The sequence below is a fragment of the Thermobia domestica genome, chromosome 8 (genome assembly GCF_964235325.1).
Source record: "Thermobia domestica chromosome 8, izTheDome1.hap1.1, whole genome shotgun sequence".
Classification (NCBI taxonomy): Eukaryota; Metazoa; Arthropoda; class Insecta; order Zygentoma; family Lepismatidae; genus Thermobia; species Thermobia domestica.
The window spans coordinates 44,889,566-44,911,365 of record NC_137461.1 but is presented as its reverse complement, the minus strand read 5'-3'; the positions used below and the strand labels follow the sequence as shown (position 1 = coordinate 44,911,365).

Genomic DNA, 21,800 nt, shown 5'->3' with positions numbered 1-21,800 from the left:
TTTCATACTCTTCTCGATATCTAATCAAATTTTCTACATTTTGTTTCGTTGCTTAGTCTCCAGTATTGAACAATTCAACTCCTTGCCTCACACTTCACTTACAACGATACAGCCACTTCATACAGTGTGTTCAGCTAAGAATATCTAGTTTCCTATTCAAGCTGGCTTCAGTTACAAATCCTAGCTGGATACGCCCGCTTGACAACCTTTTTTGTACTCTTCTGCGCAGCAGAAGGATATGTTACCAAAAGATACATTTAGCAATCTAAAAAATGAAAACTTTGGTCTCCATGTGGCTAGCAGCTCCAGAAACATTAACACAGTAAACAACGTATTCCAGATTCGTTGTAAGTGTAGTTGATCTCAAAAAGTTCAAGACTTTCATTAAAAGCATACAAAAGTCGTAAAAGGTCGAGACACCAAACTAATACATCCAAAGCATTAGCGACGTATTAGTTGATATCGAAAAAGAATCTGAAATACATCATTTATTACATCAACTCTTAAAATATAGTATTTATTCAGGAAAATATAAAATTGATTAAGGTAGTACCATTTTTAAAATTACTGAATTTTAATTATTTTTAAATTTGTTTTATTTTCTTTCAGATATTGGTGTCTTCCTGTTTATAAAGTGGTTACGTGAACTCCAAGACGTTATAGAAGGCCTTGTACAGGTAAGTATATTATCAAATAGTAAGTACTAGGTTTAAGTGTAAGTAGCAATCCAGGATGTAATTAGATTTAGTAATGTAGATACAATATGAGCAAAAGTATATTTGTAAGTCACACGATAATTTATTTCTCTGTGTATTCCTCAATCAATACCTGACAATAATGAACTAATCAGAAGACAAAATTCCTCATAGTCATTCCTCCTGTTGTTGTGAAGTTTGCATTTCATATAAATATATACACATCTTAAATGAGGCGCCAAGTACCAAAAGTCGCCAAATCCATTTTGTACCGCAATTAGTGTTGTAAATAGAAAAACAAACGGTTCGTATTTTTTCAGAAATGTACGTTTTTTTTAGAAAAAAAAACATTGCCTCTCGTTTTTTTTCTAAATTTCGTTTTTTTTCAAACAGTCATTTGTAATGCATCTTACGTCTATTTAAGTATGAAATATTTTTATGTAGGTGTAATCACCGTAAAATGCAACATAAATTAAATGCTAGATACTGATACGCTACAAATATTTTACAATTTACATGAATACCATACCTATTAACATTTCGGGTTTCAGCAGTTTTCATCAATATCAACTAAGAAATAAAAGTAGAAATGAAATTTTGTTTTTTCGTGAAAGCAGGCCTTTAATAAGTACGAAAATAATGTCACGAACACTATAAAATTCCAATAACTTGTCTAAAGGTAAAAACTAATACTAGTTTGCCTAATAGTATTTTTCTAAATATCATATATAAATAATTTGTCAACTAGATATATATGATATGCAGAACCGGCTCTACCATATATGCAGTGGCGTATTTACGATTTTGTTTCGGGAGGGGCTTTGCTAACTTTCGGGGGGGGGCTTTGCCTGAAAATGTGAAAAATTCTGCAAGATATTTCATATACTTTACTATAGTAAGATTTCGAGGGGGGGCTTAAGCCCGGAAGCCCTCCTAAATACGCCACTGTATATATGCAACACGTGCATTTGCGTGGAGCGGCAAGCTTGGATGGTCCGGCAAAATCTGTCATAAGTATATTATTTAAATTAAATATTTCTTGTTGGAAACAGACTTCATGATGATGGTAGTTACATTTACTAAGCTGACCTTCTATTTGAATACTACATTCATAAATTATGTTTAGGTTGCATTAGTTTAAGGCCCCATGGACAATGCTAAAGCAAGTGGTCGAATAAACCCGAGCACAAATTGCTTGATTGTTGCCAAATGCAAGAATTGAATTCTCGAATAGTAGTGAATATCTGTTCCATTTAGCAAGTTATCACAATTTTGATATGAAAGTAGTCTTGTTTTTGTCAGAAGCAAGTTCCTTATCATTGAAGATAGAAACAAGTTTTTTTTAAAAAAAAAATGTTAGAAGATGTAGAAGAAAAATCAAGAAATAAAGATAAAAGAGCTAGTTGCACTAGAATTGCAAACTGATACATTGAGATTGAAGCTCGATAATGAATTCTATAAAAAGGATTACCATCTTTCCTCTGCAGGTGTGTTTGCTTTATCTTTCAATAACATAGACCTAACAGATTAATATTAAAAAAAAAAAAGAGAACGGGATTCAACTTTTAGTAAGTATTTAAGCCTTTCTGAGTGCAACTACACTTACCCTCACCTTTGTTGTTCATGCTGGAGTAGCATACTTAAAATCATGACTTTTAAGATTTGTTCTTTCTGGAGAAAGGGGGAGGCGGCAAATTATGCCATTGCACGAGGCGACAAATTGACTAGGACCTGAATATAGGATGACTCAATTTGAAGTAATGCAGGGTGTTTCAAAATTAATATTAGGGTTTTGAAACTTTGTAGTATCTATTACAATTAACTTACAATTATAAATATTATATCAGATGAAAGAGCAACTCAAACAGTTTTGTACGCACGCATGTACATGCATTGTCTCTTTTGTATGCCGTTAGAAAGAGCAACTAGCAAAGATGGAGACTAGAGAGCAGAAAGCTTTTTGTGTTTTAATAAAGACTGAACCTGTACAGTGCAACCGTCTGTGTGAAGAATATTAAGGAGACGCTTGCAACTACGTCTTTATTGTTTACAGTTGCTACAGGTCTAAAACCTAAACTACGGTTTACGTGCCAATTTTGCAAGTGAAATATTGCTGCATAACAATGAAGATTTTCTGGATCGTGTCGTCTACAGTGATAAATCAACTTTTCATCTAAGAGCTAATGTGAACACTAATAATGTTTGCATCTGGCCGTCAGCAAATCCTCAGGAGATGGTACAATTGAAACGAAACTCCCCTAAATTGAATGTGTTTTGTGCCATATGGCGGAAAGTTTATGGACCTTTCTCATCTATCGACTAGATGTGTGCCGTGTGATGAATGAATCTCACATTGAACACTTGTAGCAAAGACTGTTTGAGGTGCTCTTTTACTTGATGCATTGCTTATAATTGTACATAAAATGTAATAAGTACTACGAAGACTTAAAACCCCAAAATTTATTTTGAAACACCCTACATTTCTCACCAATAGTGTTGGAACTAAGGTGTAAAAAGGAGAGAAAATTTTCCTTATAAAGTTATTGTTTACAACGATATTATTATTAGTCGAGACTATAACTACAACAACAACGCAAGTTAGTAGTCAAAAAAATGTAATCAAATGTGTACTCGGTGGCCCAGGTGGCCAAAGTGGCACACACAGGTGTGTCACTTGTTTAATCCGCTCCAGTGTGGATACTAATTAAGATATCGGGATATTATTCTTGCAAAATGTGGTTGGACTATAGTTTATCATATTAATTTCTTTTTCTTCTGGTGTCGAATTTCCTTCTCAAATTTCACCCCAGTCAAAAATTCGAGAATTTTCTAATTTTGAATTTCCTTTACTTTTTTCCCCTGTAGCTTCATTCGTTGTAGAAAGACATCCTTAAGACGCCAGGTAGATACCTCGGGTGGATACCTAACTGTTGACATCAATTGGACGGGCCTGCGCGCAGTGTTGCCAATTAGGGAAATTAAAATTCTCCTATATTTGGGCAAAAAATTAGAAATTTTTGTTTATGAATCCGTACCTATACTTCCGAGTGCAAGTCAACTTACGCCAATCGAACATTTGTCCTTACTTAACAAACGAAAGTACAGATCGTTACAATGGGGTAATTAGGGGACGCAAGTAAAATTCGTATTTAGGATCTAGCCCTTGATTTTTCTAGTTTTTCCTTACTTTTCTGTTTACCGTAATATATTTTTGGTAATTAGAAGCTTTGTTCCTTAAATATCACCATAATACTTGTAGGATATATTAGTGGCGTACCAATATTTAATTTAAGATAGTTTGCGTCTGTCTGGTTGCAGTGTTGCCAGCTGCAGAATATTTAAATTCCAGATTTTAGGAGGAAATTTTGAAAAAATTATATGTTTTGTCTCTATTATTTCCCTCCTGTTGGCTATATCGGAACAAACGTACCAGTGTCTGGAAGTTTCGTCTTTCCTCTACACAACGCACTATAGAAAGTTTCAATAGGATAATTAGGGGAAGTACAGTTGAGGTTTACAGTGGACCTTGTTCTCTAATTGGAAAGATAATTGTGATTTTTTTTAAGGTAGAATGAGATTTTTTATTGACATGCTTACTTTATTAGATATCGTCACAAAACTTGTAGGGTATATTAGAGGGATACCAAAGCTTATTTTAAGATAGTTTGTGTGTGTCTGGTAGTAGTGTTGCTAGCTACAAAAAATTTAATTCCAGATTTTAGGGGCAAATTTTGGGAAAAATTCTCTTTTTTATTTCTATTATTTCCTTCTTGTTGGCTACATTCGGAGAAATGTACCAGTGTCAAACAGCCTCGTTCTTAGCCTACACAACGCACCATAAAAAGTTTCACTAGAATAATTAGGGGAAGTACACTTGAGGTTTATAATAAACCATGTTCTGGAAATGGTAAGAAATAGGTGAATTTCTGAGGTAGAATGAGATTTTTTTTTTAAATTTCATGCTTACTTTGTTATATATCGCCATAATACTTGAAGGATATATTCTTCAAGTACTACGGTTTATTTTCAGATTGTTTTCGTCTGTCTGATGGCAGCATTTCCAGCCAAAACAATTAATTCCCGCTATTAGGTGAAAAATTCAGAAAATTTCCCTTTTCCCCTCTATTATTACCCTCTTACTGGCTAGATTGAAACAAACGTACCACTACCTGAAAGCTTCCTCTTTGCCCTACAGAACGCACCATAAAAAGTTTCAATAGGATAATTAGAGAAGCGGTACCCCGGCATATTTGATTTTTGCCTCTGAGGCGTAAAAAGTGTCAAAATTTCATGTGTATGACAGAATTTTTTCTTTCCCTCTTTGAATGGAAGCCAGCGACTTCAGGATTTCACTGTACCTTGTCAACACACCAAAGGTTTGTTTAGGTGACTTGAACCCATATAGCAGCAGTGGTGCTAGATACAAAAAATTTTTGAAATTCGGTTAGGGAATTTTTTGTAAATTTTCACCCCTACATTTCCCTCAATAATTTCCCACTCGTTGGTAACACTGTAATGCAACTTACACCAAAAAATAGCCACATCCATTTTCTCAAAAACAAGGCCTTAACCATATCAATCGAATGAATAGTTTTTGAGCAATAAGTCACTAACTGGAAATGTAGGAAAACGCCAAAAATGACCTGGGACCGAAAGGAATAATCACACAATTTTGCTCGTATAGGTTCAGAGAAACAAACGATTTGTAAGTTACGAGGGCTTCGACTCAAGTTCTGTTGATTATTTCAATAATCTGAAACATAAATCAATAAATAATAGTTGCCAGAAAAAAAACAGACTTTTGAAAAAAAACATGAAAAAGAACGATGTTTTTTATTGAAAAAAAACTTCACAGAAAAAAACCGTTTTTTTACAACACTAACCGCAATTGAGTTATATATCGTTTATTATATGTTCGATCTAAAAAAATCCATGGAAACAGTATTTTGTATAAAAGCTTAGTATATCATACTAAGAAACTAGTCCAAGTATGGGACTGTGTACTTGTATACGGTATATATATATATATATATATATATATATATATATATATATATATATATATATATATACAGAGTGGTCGTGCATGAATGTCGGAAAATTCGTGAGATGAATCTACAGGTAAAAACAAGCAAAAAATGTCATATGAACATTGGGTGAATGCGGCTTCGTTTGGACGCTAGAGGTGTCTGAAATGTCACCTTCCGAGGCGGCAATTTGCAATATCTCAAGAACGGAGAGAAATACGAATGTCGGGTCAAAACATATCAAAGGAAACCCCATCCGAAGAATCCAATTATGCATAAGTGGTGGCGAAACAGTGGCGGCGCTAGAGGGGGGCACAAAGAAAGTGAATGAAACATGGAGAAAAGTGAACAATTTATACTGACAAATTGTAGGAGGGGTTGTTACTTGGAATATGCAACAACAAATGTTAACGAATAAAGGCAACAGCGGGTAGTCTGTAGGGACTTTATGAGAGACGGATTGTAGGAATACAGTATCTTTGTAATGGTGAGAAATAGGAATGTCGGGTCAAAAGATATCAAAGGAAATGCCATCCGAAGAATCCAATTATGTATAAGTGATGGGGAAACAGTGGCGGCGCCAGGGGAAGCATAAAGAAAGTGAATGAAATGCGGAGAAAGGTGAACAATTTACACTGACAAACTGTAGGAGCGGATGTTATATGGAACATGCAACAACAAATGTTAATGAACAAAGGCAACAATGGCTACGCTGTAGGGACACTATGAGAGGTGGAATGTTGAAATACAGTATCATTTTAACGGAGAGAAATAGAAATGTCGGGTGAAAAGATATCAAAGGAAATCCCATCCGAAGAATCCAATTATGCACACGTACTGCGGAACAGTGGCGGCGCATGGGAGCTGCAAAGAAACTGTTAAACACTCTTAGTGATGAAACGTGCAGATCGTAAAAAAACACGTATGGAAGATGAGACCCAGTACTGTAAAAACAAGAGGTATTGTACTTACCATGGTCAACATAATGCCATTCTATAGCAGCTGTTCAATATGTCCTCCTTGTTCTTGGAGACAGACAGTTACACGATGGCGTAAGGATTGTCTGACTGGTGCCAATATCGCTGGCGTTTGCCGTAATGTGGCAAATGCAGCACATACACGTTGGCGAAGATCTTCAACATCATGCAGAGGCCGTGTATACACGAGACTCTTCACGTAACCCCACAGGAAAAATCTAGGGGATTCAGGTCGGGTGAACGTGAGGGCCATGCTTGTCTTCCACCACGACCTATCCACCTGCGTGGAAATGTTTTGTTCAGATATGCACGAACGGTGTGACATGAGTGGGAAGGGGCGCCATCATCCATAAACCACATACACTGTCGTGTCCTCAGTGGCACATCTTCAAGCAGAATAGGTAGGTTCTGAGTCAGAAACTAGAGATACGATATTGCGTTCAATCGCTGTGGTAAGAAATGTGGTGCCACAACGTTGTCACCAATAATACCAGCCCACACATGCAATGGAAACGCTGTTGATGCTTCTTCTCTACAATTGCATGCGGATTGTTGAGTGCCCATCGATGGTCATTGTGGAAATTTGTGATGCCATCCCGTGTGAATAATGCCTCATCCGAGAACAATACCTGTGTTAGAAAGGCTGGTGATACACGGCAGCGGCGGTATAAACAACGACAGAAACGTCGTCGGGTTTCATAGTCACCATCGTATAACGCATGCGTTCGTTGTACGTGGTATGGTCTGAGATCATTACTATGCAAGATGCTTAGCACGACTTGATGCGAAACGTGTTCCTGCCTTGCTATTCGTCGGGTACTAATACTCGGGTTCCGGGTCACATGTCGGAGTACCCTCTCTTCCAGGGGGGTGTTCGAACGCGTCGTCGTCTCGGAATGTCTGTGTTGGCAAGGAATGACCCAGTGTCCCGTAATCGCTGATGAATACGAATAAACATCCCCGGTGCTGGAATTTGTCGATCTGGGTAGCGTTCCGCATATAACCTAGTGCTTCTTCTGCATTACCTTCCGCTAAGCCGTACATCAAATGCATATCTGCCATTTCGTCGTTAGTGTATACTACCCTATTCATTGTGGTGCATTACACATAGCGCTTGTCAACATCAACACTGTTTCACACGACACAAAGTAAACCACATACACATGGATTGCTGCCCTGCCTGTAGAGTGTAGCACTAAAACGCTTGTGCTGTTACTGTCATTGCCCCATTCAGTACGAATGAACTGTGCGCTGTCCTCTGCACCTTCGATGCGAACGCTCTCGTTACCCACGCTTTCAATACTCCTATAACTAACTCTACTACGCGACGCTCTGCACGCCCCCTTGTTCCACCTACTGTAGCTATGCGCCCTCTGTCATCGGACATGTATCATACAGTACACCTAGAGTTGTATTCCTTGTTTCCTGATTGCTTTCAAATAGTTGTGTTTTCACCAATTTCAACTTTTCTCCATGTTTCATTCACTTTCTTTATGCTTCCCCTGGCGCCGCCACTGTTTCCCCATCACTTATACATAATTGGATTCTTCGGATGGCATTTTCTTTGATATCTTTTGACCCGACATTCCTATTTCTCACCATTACAAAGATACTGTATTCCTACAATCCGCCTCCCATAAAGTCCCTACAGACTAGTCGCTGTTGCCTTTGTTCATTAACATTTGTTGTTACACATTCCAAGTAACATCCCCTACTACAATTTTTCAGTGTAAATTGTTCACTTTTCTCCATATTTCATTCACTTTCTTTGTGCCCCCCTCTAGCGCCGCCACTGTTTCGCCACCACTTATACATAATTGGATTCTTCGGATGGGGTTTTCTTTGATATGTTTTGACCCGACATTCGTATTTCTCTCCGTTCTTGAGATATTGCAAATTGCCATCTCGGAAGGTGACATTTCAGACGCCTCTAGCGTCCAAACAAAGCCACATTCACCCAATGTTCATATGACATTTTTTGCTTGTTTCTACCTGTAGATTCATCTCACGAATTTTCCGACATTCATGCACGACCACCCTGTATATATATATATATGTGTGTGTGTGTGTGTGTGTGTGTGTGTGTACCAGTAAATATTTGCAAATTAACTCGAAATTAAGCTAAATAGATGTGGCGGATTTTGATACTAGGAGCCTCAAATAATTTATTTCTTTCACAATATAACGAAGTAGGACTATTCCCTTAGAGACACTTTATTTTTTTACTATTAACATTACTTGTATTTATGCTCTCATTTATTTAGTTATATGTATCATTGCTGTCAATTATGTTTCTTTTACGTTAATTAGCGTAATATGGGACTTTGTACTTATATATATATATATATATATATATATATATATATATATATATATTAGTAAATATTTGCAAAATAACTCGAAATTAAGCTAATACATTAAATATATTAATGTAATTAATTCCCTTTCAATAAATATAATAATAGATAATATAATTATAGATAATTAAAATAACATACATATGCATCCACATAACCTTAAGCATAATATGATTAATGCCATTTTTTGAACTTTCAAGTTTTAACGTAATAAGAAGAGGAAATGTAGCAGAAATATGACACCCTTTTAAAATCGCCACAACTGCCGATTGACTTCAATATAACGTATATAGGAACCACCATCTAAAATGTAACGATTCAAACTTATTATTCTTATATTTTATATTCAGCCCACAGTTCGTGTAATATTTAAAAATATGTCAACACGATGAAGTTACATTAAGTCAGGCACGACAACTTGTATCACTATTAACTTTATTCTCCAAAACTCTATTAATTATAATAACTTTCTTTTTCGGTAGTCTTAGCAACGTTTTAATAAACAACTATCTGCTGTTATGGTAACTTTGAGTATCGTTTTATAAAATCAACATATATTTTCACCTACTAAGATTAAATCTCATTTCTTTATATTTAGAATCAACAACATACATATTCTTTTCTTCTTCTTTTTCTACAATACAGATTGTGTACTATTAAGCATCGTTGCCCAAAACCAAGATATAAAATAAAATAGATATAAATATCGTTGTATATATGGCTCCCGGACGACGACTTCTTGAATTGGTTACAATTTAAGAAAGAATCCTCAACCGTTACTTATTTTTACATATATAGTTACATTACTTTCAGAATAGCCCTCATATATTATAATACCTATTTTAACTTCATTTTATCTCATTCTTATATTCATTTAACAATTAATTCAATTTTAATTCTATAAACTTACCAACAAAAAGGACTTATTCAAAACGCGATTAACTTATTTAATTATTCAGGACCTAAGGCATTCTTTAGTGCAATATCAATGGAGCTCTTCACGAATCAACTTAGTATATAGTGACATGCTATATAAATTATTTCTTCCATTTGGGCAAAAATACAATACTGATAAACAATATTTGTATTAATGCATAGATGTAAATTGCATAGAATTCAGAAGAAATACGAATTACAAAGAAAACAATATTAATATGAAACAACACAAGACTTCATTAATATAACGGAACAATACAAATAAAGAAATTGTTATTTCAAGAACTAGCAAAGTTTATATGGGTTAGAATACAGCATCACATGTTTTATTTATTTGAGCATATTTATCATAAGCGATATTCTTATTCATACCACAACTTGCAGAAATTTAGCATCCATCATTTTTATTTTCTGTATAGAATTCAAACAAAGTACGAATTACAAATAAAATTATAACTGTATTCAAAGTGAAATAAAACAAAAATCAATTGAATACACTTTCTCGGACGCCACAATGTTAGGGCAAAGGATGCGTTTAAGTTGCATTCTACGCCACAATATTGTGTACGGTCCTGCCTATTATGTACTTCAACAATATTCTTCTATTTTGAGAATTTCTGCCCCTATGAATCTATTATGAAATAAATTTCGTGAAAAATTAAAGTTATTGTTCGCTTAATTCCTAAATGCATTACGATTATTGTTCCTGTTTCTCCTAAAATTAGATTCAGTTCTATTACCGGTACAATTAAGTTCAGTTCTATTCTCGTTACAATGAAATCTTTTATTATTTCTGCATTAAGATCACCTTCTTCCCTGACATTAATGTTGCGAACAAGTACATAACTATCTTGATTACGATTAGTATTAGCTTAGTTACGATTACTGTAACTACTAGCCTGCAAGGTTTTGCACTATCATAATAAGGTAATTGAAATTAACGCATTGTGCAGGAATCAACATTTGTTGTAACTTAAAAGGTAACAATATTCGGATTGATGCTATTACTCTTGATTCCTGTTGGTATGGATTAATTAATTTAAATTCATTATATACGGATATCACAAAATCAGTAAGGCTCTTATCCAATTTAGGGTTATAATGTGTATTTCGAACTAAGGCATCTCTATTGGCCAACATGAAATGGTTTTCAAAATTTGAAAGTAAGGCATTCTTAAAATCTAGATAATTACGTAAATTACTTCGGATTACTTTGAATCATACGGAACATGGTGGTAATAAAATATGATGTAGAATTTTCCAAAATTTAGTTTTGCCTACTCCAGTCAAATCACATTCTTCCTCGAACTTTTCTAGGAAAGTGCTGGTCGGGAGTCTTCTGATATTTTACTAAATTTTGTTAGAGGCTTAATTTCACTAAATCGAAAATGTTTACCTTTACTATTATGCTTACAATGTTTGGAATTTGCGTGTACATTTTTCTGCGGTGAGTTGAATGATTTCTTCTCCCGTTTCTCTCTATACTACCTTCACTATCGTCCTTTTCTGAGTATCCTTCGGATGAATTACTATCTTCCACTATTGTTCTGTTTTCATATGGATTACCACCATCTAAAATGTAACGTATATAGGAACCACCATCTGAAATGTAACGATTCAAACTTAATATTCTTATATTTTACGTTATATTCAGCCCACAGTTCGTGTAATATTTAAAAATATGTCAACACGATGAAATTACATTAAATCAGGCACAACAACTTGCATCACTATTACCTTTATTCTCCATAACTCCATTAATTATAATAACTTTTTTTCGGTCGTCATTATAATAACTTTTTTCAATAAGCAACTATCTGCTGTTATAGTAACTTTGAGCATCGTTTATACATATAAAATAAACATATATTTTCAGTTAGTAAGATTAAATATAATTTCTTTTATATTTAGAATCAACAACATATATATTCCTTTCTTCTTCTTCTTCTACACGACAGATTGTGTGCTTTTAAGCACCGTTGCTCAAAACCAAGATATAAAAAATACATATTCAATATCGTTGTATCAACACTTCAAAACATTGCGTATTAAGTATGGAGATTTGGACATTTGTATATGTTAAACTATTTATTTATTCATTCGTTTATTAATGACTCCTTTTAAGTGACGAACGCTCTGCAGCCTTCACCGATCATTTTACCGCCTGCATATATTGCTTTTTTAAAATAGCAATACACAGAAAATGCAAATAATTAGAAAAGAAAAGTGTTTTAAACACATGAAAAAAGAACACTACTTAAGTAAAAAATAGTTACAATACTTCAAAACAAAAAATAAAATAACATACAAGAGAGAAAACAATAGACGTCTATGTATGAATACAATCTGAAATAAAAATCACATGAAGAAACATAAATTAAATATTGTGTATAGTCTTACTTTAGGGTGGGAGTGTTTTCACATGGGTAATTAATAATCTGGTAAGATGAAGCTGCTTCACGAGTAGTGAAAACATTCCCGATCTGGCACAGTATCTATAGCTTTTGCGTTTTTTCGCAGTGATCCCTGAGAGAATGTACTCGATTTTTCAGTGTTACACGATATGCCATGACCTACGTACCGCCCAACCATGGAAAAATCGAACACCCCGAAAACTCTTTCTCTTTTATGACCACTTTTTAGGGTGTATTCGTTACTTTTTATGACCCCATTTTAGGGGTGTACGCGTACCCTTATATGAGCACTTTTTCAAACCCTATTTTAACATAGCAGAAATTACACAGAGACTACGAACACCTATTTTCGCAACTCCTATATAACATAGCAAAGCTAATAAAAGAATATGGCTTATTTTTCCATCCCTATTTTAATGTAGCAAAAATTACATAAGACTATGAGCACACAACTATGAAACATAGCAGAAAGGCTACTAAGATAATTGGGGTGTACTCCTTTCCTTTTACGACTCCTATTTAACATAGCAGAAATTACTTAAGACTATGAACACATTTTGCAACCCCTATTTTAGCATAGCATAGAATACATAGCACTATGAACACGGAAACTTCAAACGCATATTTTAGCTGCACTCCTATATAACATAGCAAAAAACTATAAACAAATCTATGGCATACCACAACTGTTATATAACATAGTACATATTATAAAAGAAATGCTACACAGCATAGCTTTTTTGAACCCCTATTTTAACATAGGAGAAATTACATAAGACAATGAACACATAATCCAATCTGAAATTACATAAGACTATGTAACATAGCACAGCAAATAAAAGAGTATGGCAATTTTTAACCTCTATTTAACATAGCACAGATTACAACCCCTATTTAATACAGCAGAGAATATGAACCAATAGTAAGAGTGTACTCGTTCCCTTTTATCAACACCTATGTAACAGCAGAAATTACACAAACATTCATCTACTATTGCATGTTCCAAAAGTACTGAACATCGAGGCCAAAGATCAAATATTTAGATCCGAATAACTCGTAAACAGAGCAACGTATTGAGGTGTTGTTTCCACAATTAGTAATAGGTCATCAACTACTACATGTCCCAAAAGTACTGAATATCGAGGCCAAACGTCAAATATTTAAACCCGAATATTTCATACCAATTTGTACTATTTAAATAAACAAACGAATAAGTTTTACAAACCATAAAAAGCGAAAAAGGACCATTTGACTAGCTGAAACAAACGAAGGAATTAATTCGGGTGTCCCATTTCCTTTTGTATCAACGACAAAAAAGCGAAGAAGGGTCATTTGTAACTGTCTTAGAAATTTATACCTTTTTATACTTAAACAAACGAAGGGATAAATTTATAGCAACGAGAAAAAGCGAAAAAGAACCATTTTAACTAGCTGAGAATTTATATACCATTTCGTGCAATTTAAAAAAATGGATAAATAAATTTGGGTGTCCTATTTCCTTTTGTAACAACAACAAAAAGCGAAGAACGACCATTTTTGACCGGCTTAAAATTTTATACCTTTTGTAATATTTAAACAAACGAAGGGATAAATTTATACCAAGCAGAAAAAGTGAAGAACGAATAAATGTGAATACCCTATGAATTTTGTACCAAGCAGAAAAATAAGCGAAGAATGAATAAATGTCGTTGGTTTCTTTACTTTTGTATTAACGAGAAAAAAGCGAAGAAAGTCCATTTTAACTAGCTCAGAAATTATGTACTTTTGTACTACTCAAATAAATTGGTACTCAGCAGAAAAGTGAAGAAGAGCCATTTTAACTAGCTCAGTATTTTATACCTTTTTCTACCATTTAAATAAGTAAAAGAATAAATTTGTACTAACCAGAAAAGGTAGAGAAATATCATTTTAACTAACTCAATATTTTAGACCTGTTAGTGCTTTCCAAATAAACTAAGCAATAAATTTGAGTGGCTTATTTACTTTTGTACCAATTTATTTGAGCACAGAAACTTATTCTTTTGTTTATTTGAATTTGCCATAAGGGTATAAAATGCTGAGCTACTTAAAATGGACCTTCTTTTCTTCTCTTCTGATTGGTACAAAAATGAAATAGATCATCCAAATTTATTCCTTCGTTTATTTGAGTAGTACAAAATGTACATATACCGAGGTATTAAAATTTACCTTCTTCGCTTTTTGTGCTTGGTACAGAACTGAATAGATCTCTCAAATTTAACCCTTCGTTTACTTTAATAGCACAAAAAGGTACAAAATGCTGAGCCACTTGAAATGGACCTTCTTTGCTTAAGCCACTAAAATTTATTCCTTTGTATATTTGAACTTATTCCTTCGTTTATTTGAATAGCACAAAGAAGTATAAAATTCGGAGCTAGTTAAAATGGTACTTCTTCGCTTTCTCTGGTTGGTACAAATTTATTCCTTCGTTTATTTGAATAGCACAAAAAGGTATAAAATTCTGATCTAGATTAAATGATCCTTCTTCCCTTTTTTCCCGTTGGTACAAAAGTAAATAAGGCATTCTAATTTATTGTTTAGAATGTTTAAATACCACAAAAAGGTATAACATGCTGACCTAGTTAAAATGGCAATTCTTTACTTTTTCTTCTTCGTACAAAATTGAATACGCCACACAAATTTATCCCTTAGTTCGTTTGAATAGTACAAAAAGGTATAAATTCTGAGTTAGTTAAAATGGTCTTTTTTCGCCCTTTCTGGCTAGTAAATATTTTTCCTCTGTTTATTTATGTAGCACAAACATTATTAGTTAAAATTTCATTTCTGTTTGGTACAAAAGTAAATAAGTAACACAACTCTATTTCTTCCTTTGTTTAAATATTACAAAAGATACAACATTATAAGCCAGTCAAATATTATCCTTCTTCGTTTATTTTCTTGTTGGTATTAAAGGAAATAAGACTCCCGAATTTATTTATTGATTTCTGTAAATAGCACAAAAAGGTATAAAATACTGAGCTAGTTTAAATTATCCTTCTTCGCTTTTCTCCCCGTTGGTACAAAAGTAAATAAGCCACTCAAATTTATTGCGTAGCTTATTTGGATAGCACTAAAAGATCTAAAATGCTGAGTTAGTTAAAATGATATTTCTTCACCTTTTCTGATGAGTACAAACTTATTCTTTTACTTATTTAAATGGTAGAAGAAGGTATAATATAATGAGCTAGTTAAAATGGCTGTTCTCAGCTTTCTGCTGAGTACCAATTTATTTGAATAGTACAAAAGGTACATAAATTCTGAGCTAGTTAATATGGACTTTCTTCGCTTTTTTCTCGTGAATACAAAAGTAAAGAAACCAACGAAATCTATTCATTCTAAGCTTATTTTTGTGCCTGGTACAAAAGGAAATAGGGCACTCAAATTTATTCATTCTTCCCTTTTTCTGGCTGGTATAAATTTATTCCTTCGTTTGTTTAAATATTACAAAAGGTATAATATTCTAAGCCAGTTAAAAGTGGCCCTTCTTCTCTTTTTTGTCGTTGGTACAAAAGGAAATAGGACACCCGAATTTATTCCTTCGTTTGTTTCAGCTAGTTAAAATGGTCCTTTTTCGCTTTTTATAGTTGGTACAAATTTATTCTTTTGTTTATCTAAATAGTAAAAAATGGTATAAAATTCTCAGCAATTTAAAATGGATCCTCTTCGCTTTTTTCTTTTTGGTATAAAAAGTAGAACACCCAAATTTATTCTTACGTTTATAGGAGTAGTACAAAAGCTACAGAAATTCTGAGCTAGTTAAAGTGGACCTTCTTCACTTTCTTTAAGTTTGGTATAAAGCTGAATAGGTCACACAAATTTATCCGTCGCTCTGTTTACAAGATATTAAGACTTAAATATTTGACATTTGACCTCCATGGTCAGTATTTTTGGACATGTAGTAGTTGATGACGTATTACTAAATATGGAAATGACACCTCAATACGTTGCTTCGTTTACGAGTTATTCGAATTTAAATATCTGATCTTTTGCCTCGATATTCAGTACTTTTGGAACATGCAATAGTAGATGAATGTTTGTGTAATTTCTGCTATGTTACATAGGTATTGATAAAAGGGAACGAGTACACTCTTACTATTGGTTCATATTCTCTGCTGTATTAAATAGGGGTTGTAATCTTTGCTATGTTAAATAGAGGTTAAAAATTGCCATACTCTTTTATTTGCTCTGCTATGTTACATAGTCTTATGAAATTTCAGATTGGATTATGTGTTCATTGTCTTATGTAATTTCTCCTATGTTAAAATACGGGTTCAAAAATGGCCTTAAAAGAGAACACTACAGCCCTAAAATGTGTCATAAATTTGTTTACTATACCTGGCCAAATCTCTGCTATGTTAAATAGAGTTGGAAAATGTGCTCATAGTTTAATGCTTCGATTAGTCGGTAGCCTTTCTTTTGTAATATCTACTGTTGTATAAGGGTTGTGGTATGCCATAGATGTGTTTATAGTCTTTCCTATGTTATATAGGAGTGCTGCTAAAATATGCGTTTGTAGTTTGTGTGTTCATAGTGTTATGTATTCTATGCTATGTTAAAATAGGGGTTGCAAAATGTGTTCATATTCCTAAGTAATTTCTGCTATGTTAAAATAGAGGTCGCGAAAGGGAACGATTTTACCCCCATTATGTTAGTGGCCTTTCTGCTACGTTTCATAGTTGTCTGCTCATAGTCTTATTTAATTTTTGCTATATTAAAATAGGGATGGAAAAAGAAGCCATATTCTTTTATTAGCACTGCTATGTTATATAGGAGTTGCAAAACTAGGTGCTCGTAGTCTCTGTGTAATTTCTGCTATGTTAAAATAGGGGTTGAAAAAGTGCTCATAAAAGGGTACGAGTACATCCCTAAAATGGGGTCATAAAAGGGAACGAATACACCTCTAAAAAGTGGTCATAAAAGAGAATGAGTTTTCGGCTTGTTCAATTTTCGATAGTTGGGCGGTATGTGCGTCATAGCGTATTGTATGACACTGAAAAATCGAGTACATGCTCTCACGGATCACTGCGAAAAACGCAAAAAGCTTCAGATACCGTGCCAGATCGGGAATTTTCCACTTCTCTCACGTACTACTCATGTCCCTATCTTTGCTTTGGCAACTATTGACACATTATCTATTAACTGAGGTAAACTGTTCCAGACGCCTGCAGTACTAACTGTGAAGGATTTGTAGTATGAATCCAAATTGTGGCTGGGTATGGAGAGCAAGAAGTTATCTTGTGATCCTGTGCTTCTATTATGAAAATGCGATAAGTATCAACATCTGCGTGCTAGATACGATTGTAATGACGTTTTGTACAATAAAGTAAGATTATCTAAAGTAAGATTAAATAAAGTAATAAAGTAAGTAATAAAGTAAGATTACTATCTCTTCTCTCAGCCCCCCAGTATTGTTATATATAGCTTCTGTAACACGTAAGTAAAGAAAAATATATCAATTGAATAATATTAACTGGTGCCCCAAGCCATTAAATTTTGATCTCATTTGTTCATCAACTGACAGGATATCATGATAGCAGAAATTACGGAAAATAATGTATTACCCAGTGAAATTGCAACTGTGACATCGAAATTCGAACTTTACTGTGCTCTGCACATATTGAAGGGTAAGAATATGTCTCGTGTCCATTGCGAATGCGCAAAATTGTCTATTTTTAAACGCTGCTGGTCAGTCGCACGAGAAGAGTCTGGTGACACGGCACTACTCAGGAAGGTGTATGTTATCGCGCCGATCGAATTGTTGTTAGTTGTCACTTATTGTGCGTGGTGATGTAAGTGAAATGGTCATCGTATTCAAGTAGTTTTCCGATTCGATCACAGGATAATATATGTTTAGTTGGCTACTTATCAAACCAAATTGTTGGAAGCAAACAACCTTCAAACAGACAAGTTTTCAATGCATTATTCTACAACCTACGAAATGTTAAGCTGAACTTAAGCTGGTTATTCAAGAAGCTACAGTGTTCGAGCTCAAAGCCAGTATTCCCATTCGTGATGAACAGCATTACGTTTTAAAATTAGAAAAGCTATACCAAGTTTGGAAAAACTTTCAAAAACACCAAAAACGTGCATCACATACGCAAGAAGACCATGTAACAAAGTTAGTAGATGCGCTTGACGATCTGTTTGATATCGCGTATGATGAAGCGTTATCCTTGATTCCTCTTGAAGAAGACAAATTAAGTTATTTTTACAATTGCAAAGATAGAAAGGAAGACTTGGATGCATGATGGGAACCGACAGAAAAGTGTCACAAAGGGAGAAGAGTTCAGCAGATAGACTTCAGATGTTTGAAGAACGCAGAAAGAGGCTTATATGGAAGTGGAACAAGGTAATATATTTTTCATTCCTCTTGCTATATAAGCTACTTCCTATGAAGAACCTTTTGTATTTTGTTCATTTAAACACAGTGGTATAGTCATAGCGTGAGGAAGGGATATGAAGTTAACACACAGAGGCAAAATATTGTACCTTAAGGTAGGATATTTTTAATCTTTTATAGTGGTTTTGATGTTAATTCTTATATTACTTACTGTAAAACATCGCAGAAACAATTTCTGACTATTTACTACTTAAACATAAATGGTATATTACTTATGTTACATTAATATCTTTATTATATAAAATAGAGTAATTAAAATTTTGTAACTTATTGAAATTTAAATATTGTAACTTAATCCAATTTTCAAAAGTTTGTAACTTACTGAAATAAAAATAATAAAACACCACAAATTACATGGAAACATTCTATACTCTGGTAAATGTAGTTCATAATATTTCGTTGTTACAAAATTGTGTTTGCCAAACTATTAAGAGAAATAAACAGTTACTTAGAAATTTTTAATTTCAGGGCCCTAAAATTTCATTTTTAGTAAAATTGATAATGCTTTTTATTATTATCAATCTATATAAATAAAATAGAGACAGAGTTTGTGAGTCTGTCTGTCTGATGTCTCGCCTGGGGAAAGACGAATGGACATAGACTTACCACATTTTGGTCATAGGTACCTTAGCCCAGGCCCGAATGCAAGACGAAGCGATTTTTTCCAAATTTCGGATTACGGACGTCGAAAAAGAAGTTCAGGGGCACATGTAAAAAAAAATCGAAAATGACCAACATTAGTATCAAATCTATAGCTTTCGAGGTCGCTGAGATGAATGGTGCAATATCCGATGGTGTTTACTTCTAGGAGCGTCACAGGGAGTTCACAGAAATATGTAAAAATGTTGTCCACAAACCTTTTCTCCCCGTTCGATGTACAGGCAACTCAGCTAATAATATTATTATTATTTTGCAGATACATAATGCAATTTATTATTATTATCATTAATATTATTATTTTGCAGGTACATCTTCCACAGCTGCATAATCCTCTAACACAGATGAAGATGAAGGCACACTGGAAATGGACGAAAATGATGCTGATTCTGTTCAATCACCACCCTCGAAGAGCAGAAAAGGAACGATACATTTCATTTGGTAATCATTATGTAATCAATCTGTATTCCTTCGTTATCATTTGGTACACCCCGTTCCTGTTACAAATTTAAAACTTCCAAAATTAAGAAATAACACAAAGTACTTGAGTGACCGCACAGTATGTGGTAAATGTTCGGGCAAATGGAACATAAAAATAACATTTTCGGAACAAAATTGTTTCATAGTTTCCTTTTTCGGACTCGGAAAAAACGTTATTTCTGAAATGACCCCAAAGTGAAATCCTTTCATGTCTAGATGAAATCAGTGAATTATAAGGTATCATTTTCAATGGGTTTCAGTACTGAGCTTAAAACTTTTTAAGATCTTTATATGTAATTGCGCCTGAGTGAATAATTGTTCTGTTTTCTTCTATGTAGCAACAAAGCGTGTGTTAGCGTTATTTATATATTCACTGCGTTTGAAGTACAATATGTCTAATTCTTGATACAGAGAATACCATTTAGTCAATATAACGCAAGTAATATTTTCTATAGCATTAAAACTATTTGTGTTTTGTGAGAGTTGTGTGTCTTAAAACAAGGAATCATAGTATATTTAATGAGAGAAACAATTAACTGGTTTTATCAAACAAAAATGTTAGACTATTGTACGCTATGCAGACTTTCTTTTTTTATGTCTGAGAAATACGTGCTCGTACGTTAATGCAACAGAATTTGAAACATTGAGTGACTTTTTGAGGTTGCAAGTATATGCTAAAATCATTTCTCATAATTAAAACATTAAAGAAGAAAGTAATATCGTTTAAATAGATTTTTCTTGCATTACCATAATTGACAGTAACTAACAAGAATACAAAAAGAACAAAGAGAAACCGATGTGAGTGCGGCGCTCACACGTATACCAACAATGTGACATCAGAGACGTATACAAATGCAGAGTTAAAGAACAATATCTTTATTTACCTTCTAGATTTCGTTTTCCTTCCTGTTTCAGCAGTGGAAAAAATCTTCTCACGTACAGTTAATGGAAGTGTATCAAAAATATTAATGGCAATTTTAAACATCTCGACAGAAAAGAAAGCTCCTCAACGTTGAAAAAAAGTTCTTAAGCCAACGCTGTTACATTTAAATGACAGCGTCGAAAGATGTGGGAATATTAGTATGGAATGTAGTTTATATATAAATCTCTTCTTGGTATGTGGCAAAAGATACTTTAATTTTTATTTCTACTGAATCTCTTTTGCTTCTAAATTCAATTTCTTTTAAAAATCTGACAAACCAAACTAAAAACACTTGTATATTGATATCACGGCTGTATAGTTTAATGAATATTTTAAATTTACTTTATTTCAAATGTAATTATGATTAGCATTTCTTTTTGAATGAAAATCGAATTTTAGGTACAAGATTTTCTTCTTTGTAGCACTTGAAAGAATTGAAATTTTATTAAGTTCTATACCAATAAAAGAATAAACAATTGTTATTAATGTCAATTTCTTTCTGGGTGATTGCCAATGTGTTGTTAGTTGTATTTTCCAGAAGAATTTGAGGACTTTAATATTACAATTAGATACAATGGGAACTGAATAACTCATTGGTAAATTATATTTTCCTAACAACTTGTCAGCGGTGTATTAATTAATGTTTTAATAAATTATATATATTTTTTTTACTTTCTAGTTTACGTCTTTACCTTCTTATATATTAGTTCTAATTTATTCGTATTGCAAAGTTATAGTAGGCTATTATGATCCAATAAACAATAATATATAATATTTAATTGATTATAGATTGATTGATACATTTAATATTGATATTATTGTTTATAAAAAACAAAGCAATTAGATGTATGTACGAGATTCTGTATGAAGAAATCACTATTATAACAGAAAGACGCATCAGTATGTCACGCACATTA

At 33.5% G+C, this 21,800-nt stretch overlaps 1 long non-coding RNA gene across 1 annotated transcript; it reads left to right on the top strand.

The window, feature by feature from the left end:
• Nucleotides 1–601: 601 nt before the first annotated feature.
• Nucleotides 602–21,505, top strand: LOC145691707 (uncharacterized). Its single transcript, XR_014132503.1, has 2 exons — nt 602–677; nt 19,790–21,505. It is a non-coding gene; the product is annotated as an uncharacterized LOC145691707 (long non-coding RNA).
• Nucleotides 21,506–21,800: the final 295 nt, after the last annotated feature.